This window comes from Staurois parvus, unplaced genomic scaffold (genome assembly GCF_062004578.1).
Source record: "Staurois parvus isolate SC_StPar_1 unplaced genomic scaffold, SC_StPar_1.0 ptg000734l, whole genome shotgun sequence".
Classification (NCBI taxonomy): Eukaryota; Metazoa; Chordata; class Amphibia; order Anura; family Ranidae; genus Staurois; species Staurois parvus.
Window position 1 is genome coordinate 2,800,088 of NW_028318530.1, and position 26,432 is coordinate 2,826,519.

General features: G+C 40.8%; 1 protein-coding gene across 2 annotated transcripts in view; it reads left to right on the plus strand.

Moving 5' to 3' along the window:
- PDS5A (PDS5 cohesin associated factor A) overlaps positions 1-26,432 on the plus strand; it is a 143,292-nt gene that overhangs the window by 9,055 nt on the left and 107,805 nt on the right. The gene's annotated exons all lie outside the window — the stretch shown is intronic.

Below are 26,432 nucleotides of genomic sequence, written 5' to 3' on the forward strand. Positions count from 1 at the left end.
TTGTAGATGCAGGAGGCAATATGGCTACTCTTCTCATACTTAGAAGTTGGGGTTTCCATTGGGTAGGGTAATGTGGTATTCCTGTAGTAGGGTAGTAATAGGATGCCAATGGCTTCTTATGGAATATATGCATTAACAGGTGTGTTCAAATCATATAGTTCAATTCAGATGTATGCCTTATTTGTTTTTATTGTTTAATTATATTATTGTTGTCGGCATATTTTGTCCTATGCCTACTGTCAGAGGAAACGTATTAGAGGCATTTTAAAGTAATTCATATGATTTTCTTATTCTTTCGTTCTTTCCAAAAATGCTGACATCTGTGACAGGTTAAACCTTTTTTTTTTTTTCTTTTTTCAAAACTTACCAATTTGTAATGTCTGACAGTTTATTGATGTGCTGTAGTAGTGGTAATGGGGACATTTTGCTGTGTCTTGGATGGTATAAACAGCTGTACAACTGCTATAAATGTGGGGAAATGAATAAACTGTTGCTGCTGCCTATGAGAGGGAGGATTGTCCATACATGTGCCTAGATGTCACGTCGCTGAATCTCTCATGTTTTTGTAATGTATGTATTGAATGTGGCCAGTGGTAAATGAAACAAGGACCATTTGTCAGTGTAACAGATGCTATTGTCCTTGCTTATTTTAGTTTGACCCAGTGCAAAGCATATGGCTGTGTATATTGAGTAATCTGGCTCATTACACTTTTCTCGGGTGCTGGAGAACATTCCGAATGTGACAGGAATGTATGCAAAGTACTTTCACCTAGTGCTCATTTTATTAGGGCATTTTTTTCTCTATTTAATTTTAAATGCCACATCTTTTCTGAATTAATGTTCTGTGTAAGCATAGCTATAGCTTTAATGAGGTTTTTTTACAACAGGTGCATGCAAGAGCTTTTTTCATGAAAACACTATTAAAAACAATTCTACTCATAGTTAAAGTTTAAATATGTACCAAAGTAAATAATTACATATTTGATGCAGCCAATGGCTTCATTACAGCAGATTTTGTTTTTCTGTGCCCTCCATTACTTTTTTCTGTTGATTCTGCCAGTAGATTATTTTAGCAAGCCAACCTGTCCTTCAAATGTTTCAGTTGAGGAAATAAATTACCACTGATGGCGGGTGTTTACAGGGCTCTTTATTGTAGAAGAAACCCACAATCCCTGGAATTCATAGACTGGCGCAGGCAGTGTCTCTGTCTAGGTCAGGGGTGTCAAACTGGCGGCCCTCCAGCTGTTGTGAAACTACAAGTTCTATCATGCCTCTGCCTTTGGGAGTCATGATTGTAACTGTCAGTCTTGCAATGCCTCATGGGACTTATAGTTTGGCAACAGCTGGAGGGATACCAGTTTGACCCCCGTGGTCTAAGTTCACACCTATTTGTTTTCCGTTGCATTTTGCAGAAACGCACAACGGTCCATTTAGCAGGATTTCCTATGGGACAGGTTCATATCTCCATGTTTTCATCCGGTGCGCTTCTTGGAAAGAGTCAGGGAGTTTTTTTAAACGCAAAACGTTGCATTTTTGGTTCAATAGACTGCAATGGAGACGCTACAGAAATGTATGTAGTGTGTTTTTGATGCGTTTTGCGGTTTAATTTGGCCATCAACACGGGGAAAAAAGCATCAAAAACGCATGTGCAAAAACTCAAAACGCACTGCAGAAACAGATCAAATGCAAACTGCATTAGTGTGAACCTAGCCTAAAAATGGTTAAAAGTTTATCTACCTTTCTAGAACAGTGTTTCTCAATCTTTTTTTCAGTTAAGGCACCCTTTAATATGCTGCATAATCTTGAGGCATCCTTTACAATTCTGCACATTCTTGAGGCACCCATTACAAAATGTAAAACACTAAACTACTAGTTTTACAGAACACCGCAACATCTGCACATGTAGGACACCCAACGTTGGAGCTGAATTATTCTTCCAAAGCAAATGTTTCTCTCACTCAGCTAATGTGACCACAGTTCTGAGGGAGAGGGGCAGGCGAAGGGAAAGCAAGGATGCTGTGCAGGGGCCCCATGTCCTTCTTATCAACTGACATTATAGGTTTTTTGTTTTTTTTATATTGTTGACTAGAAAGTTGTAATGGTGCACAATGAACACCTGTGGTTTTGTGTAACTAAAAGGCAGGTTTGATCCCCCTGCTGGCTTGTATGCAATTTTTGTAGGCATTTTGCCAAAGCACCCCTGAAGGCACCCCAGGGTGCCTGGGTACCCTGGTTGAAAAAGGCTGTTTTAGAACTTGTAGTTGAATATCTCTCATGCTGCACCACTTTTGGAATGCAACGTTTTCTCTCTACGCCAAAAGAGAGTTGGTCTTAAGTAGCTCCAATTTTGACTTTGACCCATTCAGTTAGACAAATTGTAAATGTGGCTCATTTTAGAACTACCTTAACCCATTGACACCGACTGCACGCAAATTAGCGGCCTCAGAGAAGTGGGCTTTTTTCAGTGGGGCCACAAATGTGTACCTGTCTTTCTGCTGGGAGTACCTGCACAAGGATCGGGGTGTCACTGAGAGCCCCGGGTCACGTTCTAATATTTGGGACCCCGAACTACAAATTCCGGGTCACCTGATCACTGTGACAACCAATCAGAGGCTAACGCAGCGATCAGTCACTGTGAAGCCCGCCCCCCCTTGTTTTCTCTCTCTGAATGGAGGAGATACAATGTATCTCTGTCCTTTCAGAGAGAAAAAAGTGTGTGTAAAAAAATAAATAAAATGAATAAATAAATATAAACAAAAATACCTAGATCAATGTTTGATCTAGGTCTGTGCCAGGATTAGTGTTTTGGTCAGGGTATGTTGTGTTTTTTTTTAATTTGTTCAGTGGCAGAAACCCCCCCCCCCCCCAAAAAAAAAAATTGTGCACTACGGTTTCTGGGCTGTACTATGGGTACAAACTAGTGGTGCACTGAAATGAAAAATTCAGGTGTCGAAATCGATACCAAAAATTCAGAATGCATGTGCCCGAAAACCAAACTGAAATAAATGCTTATGTGGGGGTGGGCAGGCTCCAATTTTTTTTTTTTGTTTTCTTTTCCTACTTTCATGTATATTTTTATTTTATTTTTTAACTTATTTTATTGCTGTCACATAGGACACCTATAGTCCCTTATGTGATAGTATATACAGTCAGGTCCATAAATATTGGGACATCGACACAATTCTAACATTTTTGGCTCTATACACCACCACAATGGATTTGAAATGAAACAAACAAGATGTGCTTTAACTGCAGACTGTCAGCTTTAATTTGAGGGTATTTACATCCAAATCAGGTGAACGGTGTATGAATTACAACAGTTTGCATATGTGCCTTCCACTTGTTAAGGGACCAAAAGTAATGGGACAATTGGCTTCTCAGCTGTTCCATGGCCAGGTGTGTGTTATTCCCTCATTATCCCAATTACAATGAGCAGATAAAAGGTCCAGAGTTCATTTCAAGTGTGCTATTTGCATTTGGAATCTGTTGCTGTCAACTCTCAAGATGAGATCCAAAGAGCTGTCACTATCAGTGAAGCAAGCCATCATTAGGCTGAAAAAACAAAACAAACCCATCAGAGAGATAGCAAAAACATTAGGCGTGGCCAAAACAACTGTTTGGAACATTCTTAAAAAGAAGGAACGCACCGGTGAGCTCAGCAACACCAAAAGACCCGGAAGACCATGGAAAACAACTGTGGTGGATGACTGAAGAATTCTTTCCCTGGTGAAGAAAACACCCTTCACAACAGTTGGCCAGATCAAGAACACTCTCCAGGAGGTAGGTGTATGTGTGTCAAAGTCAACAATCAAGAGAAGAATTCACCAGAGTGAATACAGAGGGTTCACCACAAGATGTAAACCATTGGTGAGCCTCAAAAACAGGAAGGCCAGATTAGAGTTTGCCAAATGACATCTAAAAAAGCCTTCACAGTTCTGGAACAACATCCTATGGACAGATGAGACCAAGATCAACTTGTACCAGAGTGATGGGAAGAGAAGAGTATGGAGAAGGAAAGGAACTGCTCATGATCCTAAGCATACCACCTCATCAGTGAAGCATGGTGGTGGTAGTGTCATGGTGTGGGCATGTATGGCTTCCAATGGAACTGGTTCTGTTGTATTTATTGATGATGTGACTGCTGACAAAAGCAGCAGGATGAATTCTGAAGTGTTTCGGGCAATATTATCTGCTCATATTCAGCCAAATGCTTCAGAACTCATTGGACGCCGCTTCACAGTGCAGATGGACAATGACCCAAAGCATACTGCAAAAGCAACCAAAGAGTTTTTTAAGGGAAAGAAGTGGAATATTATGCAATGGCCAAGTCAATCACCTGACCTGAATCCGATTGAGCATGCATTTCACTTGCTGAAGACAAAACTGAAGGGAAAATGCCCCAAGAACAAGCAGGAACTGAAGACAGCTGCAGTAGAGGCCTGGCAGAGCATCACCAGGGATGAAACCTAGCGTCTGGTGATGTTTATGCGTTCCAGACTTCAGGCTGTAATTGACTGCAAAGGATTTGCAACCAAGTATTAAAAAGTGAAAGTTTGATTCATGATTATTATTCTGTCCCATTACTTTTGGTCCCTTAAAAAGTGGAAGTCACATATGCAAACTGTTGTAATTCCTACACCATTCACCTGATTTGGATGTAAATACCCTCAAATTAAAGCTGACAGTCTGCAGTTAAAGCACATCTTTTTCGTTTAATTTCAAATCCATTGTGGTGGTGTATAGAGCCAAAAATGTTAGAATTGTGTCCATGTCCCAATATTTATGGACCTGACTGTAAGTGACAGGTCCTCTTTGTAGGGGGGGGGGGGCAGTGTGTGCAAGGAGGGGGCAGGAGAGGAGCAGTGTATACAGGGAGGCTCCCTCCCTGTATACACTGCTCCTCTCCTGCCTTTCTCAAAAGACCCCCCCCATCTGCAGTACACACAGCCCCCTGTATTGGCTAAATTTTTCCTATCGGTGAACAACAAGACAACTACTAACATACACACGTGGTATTGTTGTGATCGTCAGGAGCAGGAAACATTATTTTTTTGGGTTGTTTTTTGTTGGTAGGTTATGGTAGTAGCAAGAAATATACAACTAAATTTAAAAAATGTTTTTTTTTTTTTTTTTTTTTATTGTGGTCTAGTTTTTGTCCTGAAAAAAAAACCAATGTATAATCCACCTGGATGCACAAAGTAGTTGTGATGATGTGTACGGTTTTACTAACACATGTCAAAGTTGTGTTTTGGTGTTAAGATTTGTTGTACTCTTAGGCTTGAAGGGGTTAATTTGGTACACGGGTCACTGTCAGAACCAAAAGTGTTGCAAATGCTTCGAAATTTTGGCGCAATACAGTATTGAGGGATTAATGCCAAAAAAGTGGCTTTATTGAATTCCCACAATGTCTCTTGTGGAATAAGAAAGAAAAAAAGCTGCCCGCTTGCAATCTTTAGAATGTACACTGAGCTGTGTATGCTCAGTTTATATATCAATACAGATCCTGTGTGCTGGGATGACTAAACTCCTGACATCATCCTGTGCTAGCAAGGTACCTTGGACCATTTGAAGGAGAGGCAAGTATTGCAGACTTCATTTCTTCTTTCATATAGCTTGAACATTTTTTTTTTTTTTTTTAAGTAACTTTTAATGCAGAAGAGACATTTGGGGGGTAACTAATTTAGTTAGGCTAAAAGGGGAAATATAGTAAAATTTTGCTATATTGGGTGTGGTAATGTTTGAAAAAATAAAAACTGCTGTGTTAATGCTTAAGACAGACTAGCTGAAATGTTATTCCCATTAGACTATTTGCTGAGCTGATGTAGCCTTTATAATCTTATTTAGAGAATAAACCATTTTTAATGGGGAAATGTAGCACCAAACACTGTTATCTGGCATATCATTGTCTATAGCACTTTCCATATTGGTACTGTGCAAGGTAAAATTCACTTTAGGATAGGTGCACACTTATGTGTATTGCAATTGATGTGTTTTTGATTACACGTTTTGATGCTTTTTTGTTTTTTTTTGTTTTGCCAGTAGTAAAGTATTGACTTTGATGACACTTGGGATGGGTGCAACTCGAGTGCCAGAGAGTGTGAAGTGGTATCAAAGTCACACTACATGAACAGAGCTGTCATACTTTCCTGTTGAAAAAAAATAAAAGTTGCCGCAAAGTCACATCACAGTCGCATCCATCCAAAGTCACATCAAAGACAATACTTTCCTGTTGGAAAAATAAAAAAAAAATGCATCAGAATCGCACTACATGCACTTCTGTTGCATGTCGATTAAAGTCTACTCAACCAGAAACGCACTGTTGCGTTTAAAACAAAGTCCCTGACTCTTTCCAAAAATGCAGTGGCTGGAAAACATAGATGTGAACGTGTCCCATAGGAATCCACATTAAATGGGCTGTAGTGCATTTCAGCAAAATGCACTAGAAAAAACATATAGGTATGAACCAGGCCTTAGTTAACATCTGTTTTAAATCTGTGTTTCTCAACCTTTTTTCAGTCAAGGCACCCTTTAAAATTCTGCACAATCTTGAGGCACCCCATTGTAAAATTTGAAAAACTAAATTTGCAGTTTTACATAACACCTCAACGTGTGTAGGACACCCAATATTAGAGGTGATTTGTTCTTCCAAACCAACGACATCTTTGTACACTGGTACTGACTGTTTCTCTTCTGCCTCAGTTTCTCTTCCTCAGATAATTTGACACCAGTGCTGATGGAGAGGGGCAGAGTAGGGGAAACAAAAATGCTGTACATGCGCCAGACGTTCTCTTGATCAACCACGACATTATAGGTTGTTAGGACACCGGCGGCTAGAAGGTTGCAGTAGTGCACAATTAAAACTTGTGGTTTTGTGTCACTAAAAGGCAGGCTGATCCATCCGCTGGCTTGTGTGCAATTTTTGGGCAATTTGTAAGCATTTTGCCAAGGCACCCCTAAAGACACCTGAAGGCACCCTGGTTGAAAGGCTGGTTTAAATGTACACCTCATGTTTGAAGGACAGAGCCCAAAATTTCCCAATTCTCTAATGTTAAATGCATTGATAAATTGTGCAGCTGAAGATTGTCGTCATTCTATAGAAAGCTGATCCGATTTCAGTCCTGAATACCTAACATTTGTTGCTAAGTAGAATACAGAATGATGTAAGAGTAGCAAAATGCTTGCCCACTAAGGACTTGTAATTACAGCTGCCTGACATGGTAGACAGTTTGAGGGTTGGATGGTTGAGGTGGGAAGGTAGTTCAGGTAATTGCTCTGTACTTCAAGTTTGTCATAGTATTATATCTGAATAATTTCCCACCTTTATTTTTGGTTACAATCAGTCTAGGGTTGCTCACCTCACTCTTACTGTGCATAACCACAATTAGAAAGCTGATCTTATGTGCAAGAGGGATGAAGGGTAATGGTAAATCTCGTGGGATGTTACATATGCTAGTGATTTTCCATTATACTCTATGGTAGGCTCGAACACTTGACTCACACTAGTGAAGTATGCCAGGGGTGCGTTCTCAGGAATTTTTTTGACACTTGCCAGTGAATTCACCCCCAGTCTACCATTTGTAGCTTGACCGCCTCCCGCCCGCTATATAGTGTAATGACGGGCGCAAGGCGGTTCTCTCGTTCTGGGAGGACGTCATATGACGTTGTCCCATTCTAACCGCGCATGTGCGGCTCCGGGAGCTCGCGGCGATCGGTGGTGCGCTGTGTCCCTCGGGCACAGCGGATCACCGATCAATGGAAAGAGCCGAAGATGTCGGCTCGGTCATGTGATCAGCTCTTTCCAATCACAGCTGATCGCGTGTAAATAGGGAAATGCCGGCTATCTGCATTTCTCTCCTCACGAGCTGTCACGCTGACAGCTTAAGAGGAGAGCAGAGCCGGTAATTGGCATCCCTCAGAGGGGACATGTGCCCTGATCTGTGTAGCCCCATCAGTGCCAGCTGTCAGTGCTCATCCATGCCATCTATCAGTGCCACATCAATGCCATATATCAGTGCATATCAGTGCCAGTCAGTGACATACAGTCATGGCCGAAATTGTTGGCACCCTTGATATTTCTCCAGGAAATCATGTATTTCTCACGAAACGTATTGCATTAACACATGTTTTGCTATACACATGTTTATTCCCTTTGTGTGTATTGGGACAAAACAAAAAAAGGGAGGAAAGAAAGCAAATTCGACATAATGTCACACAAACCTCCAAAAATGGGCTGGACAAAAGTATTGGCACCCTTTCACAACTGCGGATAAATAAGAATGTTACAAGCATGTGATGCTCCTGTAAACTCACCTGGGGCAAGTAACAGGTGTGGGCAATATAGAAATCACACCTGAAAGCAGATAAAAAGGAGAGACGTTCACTTAACCTTTGCATTGTGTGTCTGTCTGTGCCACATTAAGCATGGACAACAGAAAGAGGAGACGAGAACTGTCTGAGGACCTGAGAACCAAAATTGTGGCAAAATATCAACAATCTCAAGGTTACAAGTCCATCTCCAGAGAACTAGATTTGCCTTTGTCCACAGTGCGCAACATTATCAAGAAGTTTGCAACCCATGGCACTGTAGCTAATCTCCCTGGTCGTGGACGGATGAGGAAAATTGATGAAAGATTGCAACGCAGAATAGTCCGGATGGTGGATAAGCAGCCCCAAACATGTTCCAAAGACATTCAAGCTGTCCTGCAGGCTCAGGGAGCATCAGTGTCAGCGCGAACTATCCGTCGACATTTAAATGAAATGAAACGCTATGGCAGGAGACCCAGGAGGACCCCACTGCTGACACAGAGACATAAAAAAGCAAGACTACAGTTTGCCAAAATGTACTTGAGTAAGCCAAAAGCCTTCTGGGAAAACGTCTTGTGGACAGATGAGACCAAGATAGAGCTTTTCGGTAAAGCACATCATTCTACTGTTTACCGAAAACGGAATGAGGCCTACAAAGAACAAAACACAGTACCTACGGTAAAATATGGTGGAGGTTCAATGATGTTTTGGGGTTGTTTTGCTGCCTCTGGCACTGGGTGCCTTGACTGTGTGCAAGGCATCATGAAATCTGAGGATTACCAAAGGATTTTGGGTCGCACTGTAGGGCCCAGTGTCAGAAAGCTGGGTTTGCGTCCAAGATCCTGGGTCTTCCAGCAGGACAATGACCCCAAACATACGTCAAAAAGCACTCAGAAATGGATGGCAAAGAAGCGCTGGAGAGTTCTGAAGTGGCCAGCAATGAGCCCAGATCTAAATCCCATTGAACACCTGTGGAGAGATCTTAAAATTGCTGTTGGGAAAAGGTGTCCTTCCAATAAGAGAGACCTGGAGCTGTTTGCAAAGGAAGAGTGGTCCAAAATTCCGGGTGAGAGGTGTCAGAAGCTTATTGATGGTTATAGGAAGCGACTGATTTCAGTTATGTTTTCCAAAGGGTGTGCAACCAAATATTAAGTTAAGGGTGCCAATACTTTTGTCCAGCCCATTTTTGGGGTTTTGTGTGACATTATGTCATATTTGCTTTTCTGCCTCTGTTTTATATTTGTTCCAATACATACAAAGGGAATAAACATGTGTATAGCAAAACATGTGTTAATGCAATACCTTTTTTGTGTGAAATACTTGATTTTCAGGAAAAATATCAAGGGTGCCAACAATTTCGGCCATGACTGTATATGAGTGATACCTGTCAGTGTCTTATCAGTGCCCATCACTGCAGCCTCATTAGCGCACATCAGTGAAGGAGAAAAATCACTTATTACAAAATGTTATAACAAAAACTAAGAAAAAACGTTTTGGTTTTTTTTTTCAGAATTTTCAGTAGTTTTTGGTTTGTTTAAGAAAAAATAAAAATACCCAGAGGTGACTACCACCAAGATAAAGCTCTGTTACAAAAAAATTATAAAATTTTCATATGGGTACAGTGTTGCATGATCACGCAATTGTCATTCAAAGTGTGACAGCACTGAAAGCTGTAAATTGGCCTGGGCAGGAAGGGGGTATAAGTGCCCTGTAGGATAGTGGTTAAAGAGGAGCTCCAGTGTTAAAAGTCAGCAGCCACAAAAACTGTAGGTGCTGACTTTTAATGAACAGACCTGTCCTCCCTGTAGCATGAAAAACCATTTTACATGGTGGATCTAGCCAGAACCCCCCACCATTTCTTTGTTTACAAACTGTCTTATGTGTTTTGCATTGAACGGGTGAAGGCCTCCTTGCGTAAGGTTCATGGGTCCTAAAATTCTTTGATATTTGGGAATCTTTCAGTCAAACCTTGCCTACCCAAAAATCAATAGTAGAATGTTTTCAATATACACAGTGGTTTCAAACCAGACTGTTAACCAATGACCCTCTAATTGATATCCTACCCTCCAAGTAAAATATATTTTACACTTCAGCAGCTAAAGCCTCTCCTCATTCCATCATCTGCTAGTTGTTAGACCAACTGCCATCCATCTTTTTTTTTTGTTTCTTTATGTCCATCCTTTGACTTAGCACTGATACCTGGTTCTCATACTATAATAACAAACTGTATGTTTTCAATTTTGTATTGTCCTACTGGCCAAATGTTGTGGCTATTTGTTAACCGCATTCTTGCATCAAAAAAACAAAAGATACCTGTCGCAGGATCCAAAGATGTGCTCAGCCGAGCCGTTCTGTCAATCGGTGTTCAAAGAAATATGGAACCTGCCATTGCTGTTGGTTTTTAAAAGTGCAAATTTCAGGGCTGTCACTCCAATTCTGGCTTTATTACCAAATGAGTTACTGACCTGTTACAAGCTTGTAGCCATTGAAGTCTGAAATGCCTGAATTTGCATCTCATGTGGTCAGTGATGCTTGCTGTGCAATAAAAACAGTATTGGAATGACCAAATGGAGCTTCATACTGTACTTAAAGCGACAGCAGTGGTAGCTCCAAAATTTCTGTTTGATGGTTGGGAAATAGTTTGCTTATTAGTAGCTAAGTATTGAACAAATATTGCAGTCTGTTGTGTTCGTTTATACAGTTGTAAAGAAAAGCATGGGAACCTGTAAAGTTTGTTCACACAGCAGTGCACGCTGACTTGTGTTTTGACGTGTATTTTGACACGTGCTGAGCTGAAGTTGTGAAAAATCCTGTTTAATAGCGGAAAAATGCTCCAAGTGTGGACGGGTTGGAACTCTTGTCAGATTTTTACTGCTATCTGCGGCTCCATTGGAAAGGCTTTCCCGATGATGTTCACCAGACTGGAAGTGAGAGAAAATCTGTAACAAGGACACATGGGTTCTAGCCCTAGTCTGTATTTATCTCTGTCGGAGTTAAAGTTTCTCTCAGTTCCTGTCTTGTATATGGTTGATATCCGGACATAAAGTAAGTGGAGCCCAGGATAGCAGTAAAAATCTGATGAATTTTAAACATCCTTCACTTAATCCAAAACTAAGAAACATTTGGTTGTACATACACCCTAAATAATGAGAGTGTTGTTAATTGTAACTATAATGCAAAACAGGCAAAATGCACGGACAAAATAGACAGGAATGGTATTTCCAAAATGTGTGTGCGCTAAAATATTTTTAATGTTTTTAATTAGAAAAAATAAACAGACGAAACATTGTGCAACATAAAAATTTGCAACAGCCTTTTTTATTTTATAGGTCCTCTGCATTCCAAAAATGTTTTGAGGGTTTTAAGTAATCCCAAGTCAAAAATGTGCATTTGTGTGTTGTACCTGTGTCCAAACAGTAGACCTAAAAGTGACCGCTATTTTTATCTATTTATTTTTTTAACATAAGTTTATACTTTGTGCATACTATGCCGGGACCGCGATGACAGCAGCAATGTAAGTGGGATTTATTTTCGAACTATACTTTACTGATCTCTCTAATGGTCCCCGCTGGATGAGCCACTGAGAGTGGATTGCTCTCTCACCATACAGCCTAACTATCCGCTGATGCGGTGGATTGACGGTTTCAATTGGAGACAAGTTGTTTAATCACAACCTGAATGAACATCCATGCCGGTCTGTTCAACTTTACAATCCATGTTCCGCACACAGACCTCCTTCTGTAAAATAATTAATGAATAACTGCAGTTATCCGTCAGATCGCGTTTTCCCTATTGAATGGGTTGCCTGGAACACTTATCAGTCTATTGATTCCTAGTCAGGACTTTGTCCCTCTGAAATTGCTTATAGCACAACCTTTGAGGGTGACAGTCCTCTGATGGTCTCTGCTGGATGAGCCACTGATTATGGATTGTTTTCCCACTATACAGCCTAACTATCCCCTGGTGCGGTGGATTGATGGTTTCAATTGGAGACAAGTTGATTAATTATAATTTGAGTGAACATCCCATGCTGAGGATGTTCAACTTTATAGTATGTTTTTCACACAGATCTCCTCCTGCAAAATCATTTCATGGCTGACTACAGCTATCCGCCAGAGGGCGTTTTCCTTACTGATTGGTTTGCCTGGAACATCTATTAGTCTATTGATTCCAAGTCAGGATCTTGTCCCCCCTGAAATCACTCACAGCACAACTTTTATGAGGGTGATAGGACTTTTAGGTTTTTGAGTTCCTAATTGAAGTGGTGAATTACTGCAATTATATACATGGCTGAGAATTATATAATCTCGATTTGACACTAACATTGATTTATATGCATGATTTCATCTCTTTAGGATTAGTTATTCCCCTATTTGCTATGTCTGTGCTCCGCCCCCACACATCTCCTTTAACCAGGTCATATGGGATGACTTTGTGGTGGTGAATGCGAGCCTTGTGATATACCATTTTGGTATATACCAGACATAGGTGTGGGGCTTGAAAAATTTGCTTTGAATCTAGGAGCTAGCTAAAAAAGTTAGTGGGACAGGAGGGGGAAGTCACAGGAGGGGACAGTGGGACAGGTGAAGGGCACTATCCCTTTCACTGGTGCCAAGAACAGGTCATCATTCCTCCCACTGACATCAATAATAGGGCATTATTACCCCAACAGATACTGATGATGGAACGGTATTCCTTCTACTGACACCAAGCATGGAGCATTATTCCTTTTACTGATACTAATGACAGGGTATAATGCCGCGTTTCGGGAGACGTACTCCGAGCTCTGAAGAAGGGAGTACATCTCCCGAAACGCGTCAGCCTATCCCTATTTAGGGCACAGTTTTTCATTGGACTGGTATTGCGGACCACCTGTTCTGTTTTTATTCTCTTTAGGTTTGTGAGTATATATCTATATGTTTTTTCAGCAAATACGTGGTGTACCATGGTAATGCATGATGAGAGTGCGCCCTTGTTTGCTTTTGTTCATGAGCAAAATCCCAAGTAAATACATTTCTGTAATGGGCTGAAGTGCCATATTGGAAAATTTCAAATGCAAGCTGTATTTTTCAAAGGGGGATTTAAGTTGTATGTTTTTCAGAGGTGCTGTGAGTAAAGTGGACTTTAAATTTTCATGGTGGATCCGCTTTAAACTGAAATGCATAAAAAGGCAAAAATGTTGCGGTGACAACTTTAGAAGAGAATTCTCAACCGAAGGAGATTTCCTATCAATTCCTGTTGCATGTCCAGATAAGAAAATGGAGTAAAATTTCCCTAACAGGACACAAATAGGCAAAAATAAACCTAAATTATCCCAGAATTTAAAAAAATTATATAAACCTTTATTTGCTGCAGTCGGAATGTTGTTTTGCCATCAGCATTTGATAGCCTAGGTAAAAGAGACTATGGCGTGACATGCAGTGCTGCTCTGAGCACATCAGGTAAAACTCTTAGGAAATATTTAAGAAAAACTTTATTCGATCAGAAGGAAATACAACTTTTGTCTGGAGTTTGATCGTTCAGTGTATGTACATTCAACTGCAAAACGTACCTGAATCTGTCTTGGAGCTCTCATGGCTCTATAGTTTTACAAACGTTAGCCTAAAACAAACAAGCTTGCAGGCGGTTAGTGGACAGGTATAACTTTGTGTGAATGGAGAAATGTTTTTTCATGTTCGGCCCACTGTTCTCTGTCCTCTTTCACATCACCCCTCTTCCCCACTGTAGTGTCCCCTGCCTCTCTGTTACCCGTTAACCCCCATCAGCAGTGTCCTCTGCCCCCCTTCACATCACACTCCCCACCTCCCCTGTATTGTCCTCTGCCTGTCCTCCCCTCCACAGTGGTGTTTTCTCTGCCCCCCTTCACATAACCCCCCCACTGCAGTGTCCTGTGCCCCAACACCAGTGTCCTCTTCCCCCAACCCATTAGAGTTCTCTGCCCCCCTTGACATCACAAGTTGAGTTACAGGCTAAGGCTGTATGGCACTTTTGGGTCTGTGACTCTGGATGTGTTACAAAATGGCGGTATGGCTGTTTATATAATTGGAATCTGGAGTTCAGAATTACCATTTGCAAAATCATTTATATCAGTCTCTTTTCTAGTGTAGATTAGTCTTGCAAGCACTTAGACAAGACACAGTTTAAATAGATCCTAATTAACCTGTTTTTACCTAGTAAAATACTCAGCAAAATTGAGAAATTGCCTTTTTTCCAAAAAGTAAGAAAATAAGCACAAAACTGTTGAAACGCCTGCACTCCTCCATATGCCTTCAGTTTTCATTCCTGTCCTATGAAAGCAGCACACTTAGGACTTGGCTCCTGAAGATCCAGGCTGACTTGCAGATAGTAGATTGTGTCCCTTATTGCAGACACCATATAATGTCGGTCTGATGGTACTTCTAATATAGGAGAGTAGTGGGAATGTTGTTCAGGGTGCCAAACCTTATTACCACACAGTTCTAGCACAACTGATCACTGTCCCCTGCCTCAGTCTGAAAGGCTAAGTTCACCTTTCATTACAAAATAGTAAATTTGTTGCCTGTACCTGTGAATGAACTATGGGCATGCTTACCAGCACACCCGCAGTTCATTCAAACTAGAAGTCTTCTGCCATGGTGGTGGACGGGACATGTAGTATTTTCATTCGCAGATTCTTGTGAATGAATGGCACTGCTGTGCAGACTGAGCCATTGGGAGATATTCACTTCCTATCCCACAACTCGAACAGTAAGTTGTATCCAAAATGGGGGAAGTACCCTGTTAGGCAATTGTCACTGGAACGTGTGTCCCGATTGGAACATTTGCCTTCTTCCTGTTCTGATAACTCAATTTGGGATTTTTTTCACTTTCAGAAAAATACTGGTCCATGTTGGTATACACCATAGTGAAAAGCACAGGGCATCAAAATGATGCATGTTTCTGTAAGATAACTGATATAATTGTATATCCAAACTCTAGTTACAGAACAAAATGAAAAAGGGGATTGTGTTCTTGCTTGCTCACTCTAAAGGCAATACCCTCTGTCCTCAAAGCACATAATTTTCAAATGGATGTCAGATTGTACCATATTTGTTCCAAAATGCATCTTTGTAAAAGGAAATCATCGCTGTCATTTCCTTGGCATGGTTTGTCACAGTGATCATCCACCCTCAATGGATTCACTTGATATTTGTGTCAAAGTGTACTTGCCACTGTTTTTTCCTATCAAGCAAGTCCTTAGTGTGCTGGAAATAGTTATACAAAACCCGATGTTTGCTGCAGTGTTTTTGTAATATTCTTGGAAAGAGTAAATGTAAAGATTTCATTGTTGTCCATGACCCTGTAGGGGAAATTTTACCTCCCTTTTCTCTCCCTGTGACACCCTGTCACAAGGACAGGAAGGTGCAGGAACACCTTGTCACACAAGTATTAATATCTTATGTAAATGTCATTCATCTTCTAAAATTAATTGATGTTGATGTAACTGTCCTTTAAATCTCTCTACATTTAATGTATATTAAAATATGAAAAGTCATAGAAGTTTGAACCTTTCCCTGTTCCCACTGTAGAGATTTCCTGTCACCTCCTGTCATAATAGCAGAAATTGTGGGCAAATGTGCACTGTGTACATCATTCGTGTTTTTAAACCCTGCCTTCATATTATAAACTAGTTTGTGTCTCATTTTAACCCCACCCATACTTCACATTTTCATAATCCTCTCACAACCCAAGTGCATAATAAAGTGTCAAATAATGGGTTCAGTAGATTGCTTCAATGGCTTTCTGAACTCCCCTATACTGCCACTAGAGCCACTGTGTTTTTCTAAATAAAATTAGGAAAAGGTTATCTATCTTTCTTGAGTTTGTGCCCTTTAGCTTGTTTTGCTGCTATCCTGAAGAACAGCGCTAATCCCAGAATTGGGGTAGGAATGTTGTAGAGGAGGGTGCAAACATTTACTGGAATATCATGCATTCTATTCTAACATACAATTTCTCCCTGCTCAACCTCATCTCTACCTTTTTTATTTTTTTTAATAAATATATGCAATTTCCTTTGCTCACACTTTGCTTTTAAGCTTGAAAATGTTTTCTGGCTTCCACGCTTTTGAGTCAGAGCTAGAAGAGTGTGTATCAGAAATGACTAATCTCTTATACTTGTTCATGTCAGAGACTCAACTTTGTCAGTATGACAGTCAGAAAACCAGCATTCTCAATGAAGATGTTAAAAATTCTAGCTTCTATAGTTATCTAATGCAGTCTTTTTGCCCAGGAACTCTGGGGTGCCTTGAGGTTTCTTCAGGGGTTCCTTGGAAAAATGTCTAAAAATGGCCCACATTTTGTATACAAGCCAGCGGGTATAACAAGTCGGCCTTATGAATTTTCTTGTAAAAAAAATGTTTATTGGATATGTTTCATACCCGAAAGTAAAAAAAAAAAAAAAAGTCAAATACCATCAAAATAGAGCTCTATTTGTGTGAAATAAATTTCACTTGGGTACAGCGTTGCATGATGGCACAATTACCAGTTAAAGTGCACAGTGCAGTATAGCAAAAAATGGCCTAGTCATAAAGGGGTCAAATCTTACGGAGCTGAAGTGGTTAATGTAGAATAATAATAATCACAAGCAGGAAATTACATTTTTGGGGATATTCTCTTAAAGCGGAGCTTCACCCAAAAGGGGGAAAGTTCCACATTAAGACTTTGTCCCCCGCTCCTCATTAAGGATTGGCACCTTTGGGGAGCAGGGGAGGAGCGGGCACCTGAATTTGACAGGTACCCACTCCTACTTCCTCCCATCCCCCCCTTCCCCCCTTTCCCGTAGTCTTCTGGGATACGTGACAGGTCCAAAAAGACTCCAGGGCCATTCATAAAGCACAGCGCTGTGGGCACCCGGCAGTGAAGTCCCAAGCTGTCACAGCCGGGTACCCACACTGAAGATGCCGGCGCCAGGGAGAGAAGACTGCCGGTGAAACCAGCGGTGGTGAAGACACCGCTGGAACGAGGGACCGGTAAATTTCTGTATTTTTAAAGTCATCAGCTACAGTTTTTGCAGCTGTTGACTTTTATTTTTCATTTTTTCAGGTGAAAATCTGCTTTAACACCCTTTCCAAAAGATATCTACATTTAACATATTTTGTGCATGTCATTTTGCTGTAATGCCCACCTTTTGTGGATATCCAAAAACTGGTGCTGAGTTCTGCCATCTTGGATGAGATGTCAGTAGACTCAAAGCTGGTCATATACGGTCAGGTCCATAAATATTGGGACATCGACACAATTCTAACATTTTTGGCTCTTTACACCACCACATTGGATTTGAAATTAAACGAACAAGATGTGCTTTAACTGCAGACTGTCAGTTTTAATTTGAGGGTATTTATATCCAAATCGGGTGAACGGTGTAGGAATTACAACAGTTTGCATATGTGCCTCCCACTTGTTACGGGACCAAAAGTAATGGGACAATTGGCTTCTCAGCTGTTCCATGGCCAGGTGTGTGTTATTCCCTCATTATCCCAATTACAATGAGCAGATAAAAGGTCCAGAGTTCATTTCAAGTGTGCTATTTGCATTTGGAATCTGTTGCTGTCAACTCTCAAGATGAGATCCAAAGAGCTGTCACTATCAGTGAAGCAAGCCATCATTAGGCTGAAAAAACAAAACAAACCCATCAGAGAGATAGCAAAAACATTAGGCGTAGCCAAAACAACTGTTTGGAACATTCTTAAAAAGAAGAAATGCACCGGTGAGCTCAGGAACACCAAAAGACCCGGAAGACCACGGAAAACAACTGTGGTGGATGACCGAAGAATTCTTTCCCTGGTGAAGAAAACACCCTTCACAACAGTTGGCCAGATCAAGAACACTCTCCAGGAGGTAAGTGTATGTGTGTCAAAGTCACCAATCAAGAGAAGACTTCACCAGAGTGAATACAGAGGGTTCACCACAAGATGGAAACCATTGGTGAGCCTCAAAAACAGGAAGGCCAGATTAGAGTTTGCCAAACAACATCTAAAAAAGCCTTCACAGTTCTGGAACAACATCCTATGGACAGATGAGACCAAGATCAACTTGTACCAGAGTGATGGGAAGAGAAGAGTATGGAGAAGGAAAGGAACTGCTCATGATCCTAAGCATACCACCTCATCAGTGAAGCATGTTGGTGGTAGTGTCATGGCGTGGGCATGTATGGCTGCCAATGGAACTGGTTCTCTTGTATTTATTGATGATGTGACTGCTGACAAAAGCAGCCGGATGAATTGTGAAGTGTTTCGGGAATATTATCTGCTCATATTCAGCCAAATGCTTCACAACTCATTGGACGCCGCTTCACAGTGCAGATGGACAATGACCCAAAGCAGATTGCAAAAGCAACCAAAGAGTTTTTTAAGGGAAAGAAGTGGAATGTTATGCAATGGCCAAGTCAATCACCTGACCTGAATCCGATTGAGCATGCATTTCACTTGCTGAAGACAAAACGGAAGGGAAAATGCCCCAAGAACAAGCAGGAACTGAAGACAGTTGCAGTAGAGGCCTGGCAGAGCATCACCAGGGATGAAACCCAGCGTCTGGTGATGTCTATGCGTTCCAGACTTCAGGCTGTAATTGACTGCAAAGGATTTGCAACCAAGTATTAAACAGTGAAAGTTTGATTTATGATTATTATTCTGTCCCATTACTTTTGGTCCCTTAATAAGTGGGAGGCACATATGCAAACTGTTGTAATTCCTACACCGTTCACCCAATTTGGATGTAAATACCTTCAAATGAAAGCTGACAGTCTGCAGTTAAAGCACATCTTGTTTGTTTCATTTCAAATCCATTGTGGTGGTGTACAGAGCCAAAAATGTTAGAATTGTGTTGATGTCCCAATATTTATGGACCTGACTGTATGGATCAATATTCTGACCAGTTCAGCAGGGACCGTCTGAATTTCAATCCATGTGTGACCACTGTGGTTGAACAGAAGTTAATTGGCTCAGTCACCCTGTTGGCATACTCTTCCACGATAAGAGCCACAGGCAATAGGCTGCAGCACTGAGCTGTGCATTCTAATGGTGGGGGAGTCTCCCTGCTGTCAGAATACACTGACACAGCGGAGCAGTTTCCTGCATTCACATCAAATATGTGGATGGGGGTATCGGGTCAGTTGTTTTTAAGCCTGCTAAAAACTGCCCTATGTATGGCCAGCTTAACGCTCTAATAATCCCCTTCACTGCTCTCCTGCCTGCTATATAAAAGGTTGTAAAGGAGAGGGCCGTGGTCAGCACAGACCACAATTACTAGTGATGCACCGAAATGAGAATTCTGAACCGAAACCGAAAATTCAGGAAGCACTTGGCTGAAAAACAAAATGTACAGTTTTTTTTTTTTTAAATATATATAATTGTATTGTGTTCAACTTTTTAATATTGTGAATTTGGATGAAAATGAATTTAAAAAATACATTCCAGTAACAAAATACCTTTTATTGAAAGTAACACAGGCAAAACGCCAATAACCCAATTATTTTTTAGCTGCTGATATATCAGTGCATCACTAGGAAGCTGTCCTAGTGAACTGACAATTTCTGGAGTGTTTATTCTTGAAAAAAATTGGATATGATACTGTGTGCAACATTTATTTTAGTGCATCTAGCTTTTATTTTCATTGTCATTAGTGGTGCACCAAAATGAAAATTCTGGTACCGAAAATTCACAATACACTAAGCCAAAAACAGAAATGTACAGTTTTGAAAAATGTATATATTTTTCCAATTCAATTTATTTTGGGAAAAAAATACACTTTAAGGAATAAGAAAACCCAAAACACAATACATACCCCAATTTTTCTGTAAAATATGAAAGATGATGTTATGCCGAGTAAATGGGTACCCAAGATGTCACGCTTTAAAATTGCGCACGCTCATGAAATGGTGCTAAACTTCTGTACTTTAAAATCTCCATGGGCGATGCTTTACCAGTTTACACCCTGTTCCAAATTATTATGCAAATTCTATTTTAAGTGTCACAAAGATGAAATATTTTGTTTTTCAGTTTAACTCATGGATGGCATTGTGTGTCAGGGCTCTTTTGATCACTGAAAACAATCTCGGACACCTGTGATAATTAGATTGGCCGGTGAGCCCAATTTAAGGAAAAACTACTAAAGGAGGGTGTTCCACATTATTAAGCAGAGCACCATTTTCAAGCAATATGGGGAAGAAAAAGGATTTCTCTGCTGCCGAAAAGAGTGAAATAGTTCAATGCCTTGGACGAGGTATGAAAACATTAGATATTTCACGAAAACTTAAGCGTGATCATCGCACTATTAAGAGATTTGTGGCTGATTCAGAGCACAGACAGGTTTGTGCAGATAAAGGCACATTGAGGAAGATTTCTGCCAGATCCATGCATCGGATCAAGACAGCAGCTGCTAAAATACCATTACATAGCAGCAAACAGATATATGAAGCTGCTGGTGCCTCTGGAGTCCCACAGACATCAAGGTGTAGAGTCCTCCAGAGTCTTGCAACTGTGCATAAACCTATTCGGCCACCACTAACCAATGCTCACAAGCAGAAACTGCTGCATTGGGCAGAAAAATACATGAAGACTAATTTTCAAACAGTCCTGTTCACTGATGAGTGCCGTGCAACCCTGGATGGTCCAGATGGATGGAGTAGTGGATGGTTGGTGGACGGCCAGCCTGTTCCAACAAGGCTGCGACATCAGCAAGGCAGTGGTGGAGTCATGTTTTGGGCCAGAATCATGGGAACAGAGCTGGTCGGCCCCTTTAGGGTCCCCGAAGGTATAAAGATGACCTGCAAAGTATGTGGAGTTTATGACTGACCACTTCCTGGTACAGAAGGAAGAACTATGCTTTCCGTAATAAAATCTTCATGCATCACAATGCACCATCTCATGCTGCAAATAATACCTCTGCATCAATGGCTGCTATGGGGATAAAAGGAGAGAGAGTCATGGTGTGGCCTCCACCCTCCCCTGACCTCAATCCTATTGAGAACCTTTGGAGCATCCTCAAGCAAAAGATCTATGAGGGTGGGAGGCAGTTTACATCCAAACAGCAGCTCTGGGAGGCTATTCTGACATCTTGCAAACAAATTCAAGCAGAAACTGTCCAAAAACTCACAAGTTCAATGGATGCAAGACTTGTGAAGCTGCTATCAAATAAGGGGTCCTATGTTAAAATGTAACGTGACCTGTTAAAATGTTTAAAAAGTTAAAATGTTGTTAAAAGTTTGATTGAAATATTTTCAGTTCTTTACAACCTATAAAGTGTTTTGAAACTTACTGTGCGTAATAATTTGGAACAGTGCATTGTAAGTTTTTTAGGTTTAAAAAAATTACTGTTATCAGGAGGTTTGTTCAATAAAATTTGAATTGTACTCTTAATAGTTGATAACATGAGAATTATGCTGACTGTTATTTACATTAATTATTTAGGTAAATGAGAAAAATATTTGCATAATAATTTGGAACAGGGTGTAAAGTTAGAGGTCTAGTGCTAGAATTATTGCTCTTGCTCTGATGTTCGAGATACCTCGTGGTTTGAACACGGTTTGCATATGTGGACGTGGCCTACGTATGCGTTCATCACTGTGCGGGGGGATGGGGGCACTTTAAACATTTTTGTGTTTTTCATTTGTTTTATTAAATAGTTTTTTTTACATTGTCCCTTTTAAAAAAATTTTATTTTTTTATCAATTTTATACCTATCACATGCAAACATTCTTTGTGATAGAAATAAGCAGTAATAGGTCCTCTTTATGGGGAGATCTGGGGTTAATATAACCCCACATTTCTCCTCTACAATGTAAAGCATTAGATCAAAAAAAAAAAAGCATTGATGTATTGCTTTAAAAAAAAAAAAAAAAAAAGGCCTTGTTTACATGGCACCAGAACCGGAAGTGACATAATGTCGTTGCTCCGGTCCTGCAAAGGCATGAAGAGGAGGCCATCTTTCCTTCAATGATTTCTATGCCCAGCCACTGGGATGATTGGAATTGGTTCTCAGGTAAGCCTGAGAACCACCGGGCGACAGTGGGGGGGGCAGGGCTTTTTTCGGCACCGGTATCGGTGCCTATTTTCATGTTGGCCAAAGGCCAATAGAGGTAGTTTTTCAGCCGCTGAAATTTCAGTGCATCCCTAATTTTCATCACCAAACTTGATATGCACATGTGTGGCAGCTTACAAAGGACCCATCAATCTTTGGGATACATTCCGTACAATATCCCACCAGACTCAGAAAAGCTGTGAGTGGTCTTTCAAATTTTTTTTTTTTTTCTAGGATAATTTTTATTACTTTTTACCTTGTCTTCAGTAAGGTGTATTGCACCTTTTGACAACCTTTCCTGGCATTATTATAATTTCTCTTTGCTTGTTCTATTTTAGCTCGATGGCACAGCAAGCCCTCTTTTTCCATCATACATTTTTTCCTGATGTTACAGCATAACCTATCAATCATTTTGTTCATGCTGAGGTGTCCATTGATCCCAAATTTCCTTGGAGTTACCACTGTACTTAGAAGGGGAGGTGACGGATACTGCTTACGTTGAAAAGTAAAAGCAAAAAGTACTAACAATCTGGATGTAGAGGAACATAAAAAATGTTATCCAGATTAGCCAGGTCCTAAAAAGGTGTGTGGGTTTGGCAGGATGAATGTATCATTATCTATAATTTTGTTTGTTGCTCTCAAGTCATGAACCATACAGCAAATTAATTTTAGACCCTTATATTTTTTTTTTAGGAAATATAATTTCTTATTTATGCTATCTGGGCTATATTAAGTATTGCGGAAGTTGTGGTATAACAGCACCTTCTCTTAGTCTAGGTTCACGCCTATGTGTTTTCTTCTGCATTTTGCAGAAACGCACAGCAGTCCATTTAACATGATTTCCTATGGGACAGGTTCACATCTCTGCGTTTTCACTCAGTGCGTTTTTTGGAAAGGGTCGGGGACTTTTTTTAAACGCAAAACTTAAATTTTTTTTTGTTCTATAGACTTCAGTGGAGATGCTACAGAAAAGCATGTGGTGAATTTTTAATGCATTTTAATCTGCCCAGCGACAATTTGCACAAAAACTCACGCAAAACACGTGTAAAACACACAGCAAAAAGCACTGCAGAAACGTCTCAAACGTAAACTGCAAAGGTGTGAACCTAGCCTTAGTCTGATGTTAACGTGGTATGAAACCCAAAAGCAAACCTTTAATGCATTGCAGCTTAGCAATTCTTATGTGATGGCTGCATTAGTTTCCTTCTTTAGGCTTTTTTTCTATTTTCATCAGGTGATCCAGCCAGAAGTTTGTTGTTTTTCAACAGAACAAGCTCTCCTGCACACGTGGCAGAGTGCTGAAACAAAACATTTACCACTGACGGATGCTTAACATGTTTCTGCCAGCAGTACTCATATATGTGGCCTCTTGGCAGGTTTGGTTTAACGACTAGAGGCCACATATATGCTTCCCAAATGTAAACATTTCGTTGAGATCATACGCTCCCAGCACAGTTACCGGCCGGTACCTAAAAGCTTCCAATTCCTTGCTTGTGATTGGCAGTCACATGATCGGAATGCTCACTTCCTGGCATTTAGAACCTCTTAAAGGTCTAGGAGGGGGTTAAAATGATCGGCTTTCTTTATGTAAAACCTATATACCAAAAGAAAAAACTGTTGCTGTAACTGCAGTGTGAGTTTGTTTGGTTTCAGTTTGTTAGTGTATCTAAATCTTCTAGAACATCTAACACTCCCCTTCCCCCAGGTTGACACTGCTGCTGTCCAAAGGTGCCCTTGTACCCTATCATACAAAGTGGTGGCACTCTAATATAGGTGATGTGCTACTGGCCTGAACACCAGAGGGAAGAAATCCTAAAAAACAAATGCAGCCACCGCATCTTAGTGTTGCTGGGTATTGCTAATGGTGCTAATTGTTTGGGAAAAGCCCAACAGACTGGTTGTACACAAGTTCATCAATGGCAAAACATTAGTGCTGTGAGCAAAATATAGGCAAATCATACAAAATGGAGTATATGCAGAGATTAACATTTATTTCACATAACCCTCCCTTGTGTTCCCCAGTCTATAAAGGAAAATCCTTTTGTGATCCAAACCCAGTATATAATTAAATCTGGTGTTTCTTCTATCCATTCCCCCCCCCCCCCCCCATGCAAAAGAACTCTCCAGATTGAAACGACCATTTAAATCAGTGAGCTCAAGGCTCTTGTATTAGAAATAAATACACAATAACAGATAACCACCAGCACCTCTCAAGGATTACATATGAAACAGAAAGGAAGAACCATTATAGTGTAACAAAATATACTAATAAATGAAGGGGCACTTAGATTAACAAGTGCTGAATTCATAAAGAACAAGGTCATTGTGGAGATTAATGCCCTTAACCCATCTAAAGCGCCAGGGCCCGACGGCTTCTCAGGCCACTATTACAAAAAATATATTGAGACCATAACACCCCATTTATGCGCATTCTACCTTTTTGGTTCAGGATGGCAAACTACCCCCACATGAAAATCATGCGACTATTCATGTCCTTCCCAAGCTGGGTAAGGATCATTGGGACTGCGCCAACTACCCATCTCGCCTATGAATGTTGACCTTAAAATCATGATGAAAATATTGGCCAGCAGATTAAACTCCTTCCTGAATAAGAATATACACCCTGACCAGGTTAGCTTTGTCCCTCTACGACAGGTCCCGGATCATCTCAGTGTTACATTCAGACTGGGACAAACTGGGCCAAAGACGAGGCATGCTCTTATCCTTAGACTTGCATAAAGCCTTTGATTCCCTTTCCTGGGAATATAATTTCTTCACTGTTTACAAATATGACTTTGGGACGCATTTTTTGACCCTGTTGCAGACACTTTACCTTAAACCTACAGCTAATCTTGTGAAGGGTTATGGCTCTCCAGGAATAGCTATCGGATGAGGTACTCTACATGTATGCCCTTTTTGTTGCCTATGCTATCCATTTTAGCTCTTGAGCCTCTAGCAATCAAACTTAGGAGCAACCCTGACATTCAGGGGATACCCTGCGGGAGATGTGTGCACAAATGCGCCCTGTTTGCGGATGACGTCTTGCTGATTCTCTCCTCCCTGATCACATCCTTTACACAGACCTACAGCTCCTCTCCTCCATATTGGGTCTAAAGGTAAACCACAACAAGTCACAAGCTATGAATATTTTACTGGAACATTCTATGGTCCAGGCCCTTAAAAACCCACTTTTATATTAATTTAAATGGAAGTCCAAGCCCCTCCCATATTTAGGCATTAATATAACCCCTACTCTACAAATCCTATATCAAAAGTACTACCCACCAGTGTATAAATAACTTACCAAGGACTAGGTGGACCCAGAACCCCCCCTTCCTGGTTCGGTAGGCTGCACTCTCTTAAGATGAACGTCTTGCCATGTCTCCTTTACGTCTTTCGATCCCTACCGATGTCCATGAACTTATTAGATCTTAGGAAATTTCATCAAAAACTGATGATCTATATCTGGGGTGACAAAAGACCTAGGGTGAATAAAACTACGCTATATGCTCCCAGATTGAGGGGAGGCCTGGGATACCGGACCTAATTAAATATTATAAGGCAGCCCAATTGGCTCCACTAATTAGATTCCATACCCAGCAGAGCTGTCCCAAATGGATGAACATAGAATCCTCTATGACATCCATGAGACCGATCAGCCACTTATTGTGGATGCAGGCCAAGAACAGACCTGCGATTCTTTACCCCACACTATCCTTTTTGATTGGCCTATGGGACAGACTAGCCACAAAACACATTCAGATCTGCCCATACTCCACTGGCTCCATTGCTGGAGAATCCTGAATTCACCCCTGGTCTAACACCCCAGAATTTCCAGTGGTGGACCAACAAGGATTTCCTGCGTACAGAAGATTTCTATGACCATCGAGGGGTTTTGTCCATGCAACTCCGAGAAAATACAATCTACCCCAATCGGAACAATAATGTAATGCTCAGATTGCACACTTTATACAGTATGTTCTCTGAGTAGAAGGTTGGACCTCTCCACTACAACGCCTATGGAACACCTTTTGTAGGTGCATTAACAAATACTCGGGCCATATACCCGGTGGGTCCCGGAAGCTTCCTCCCTT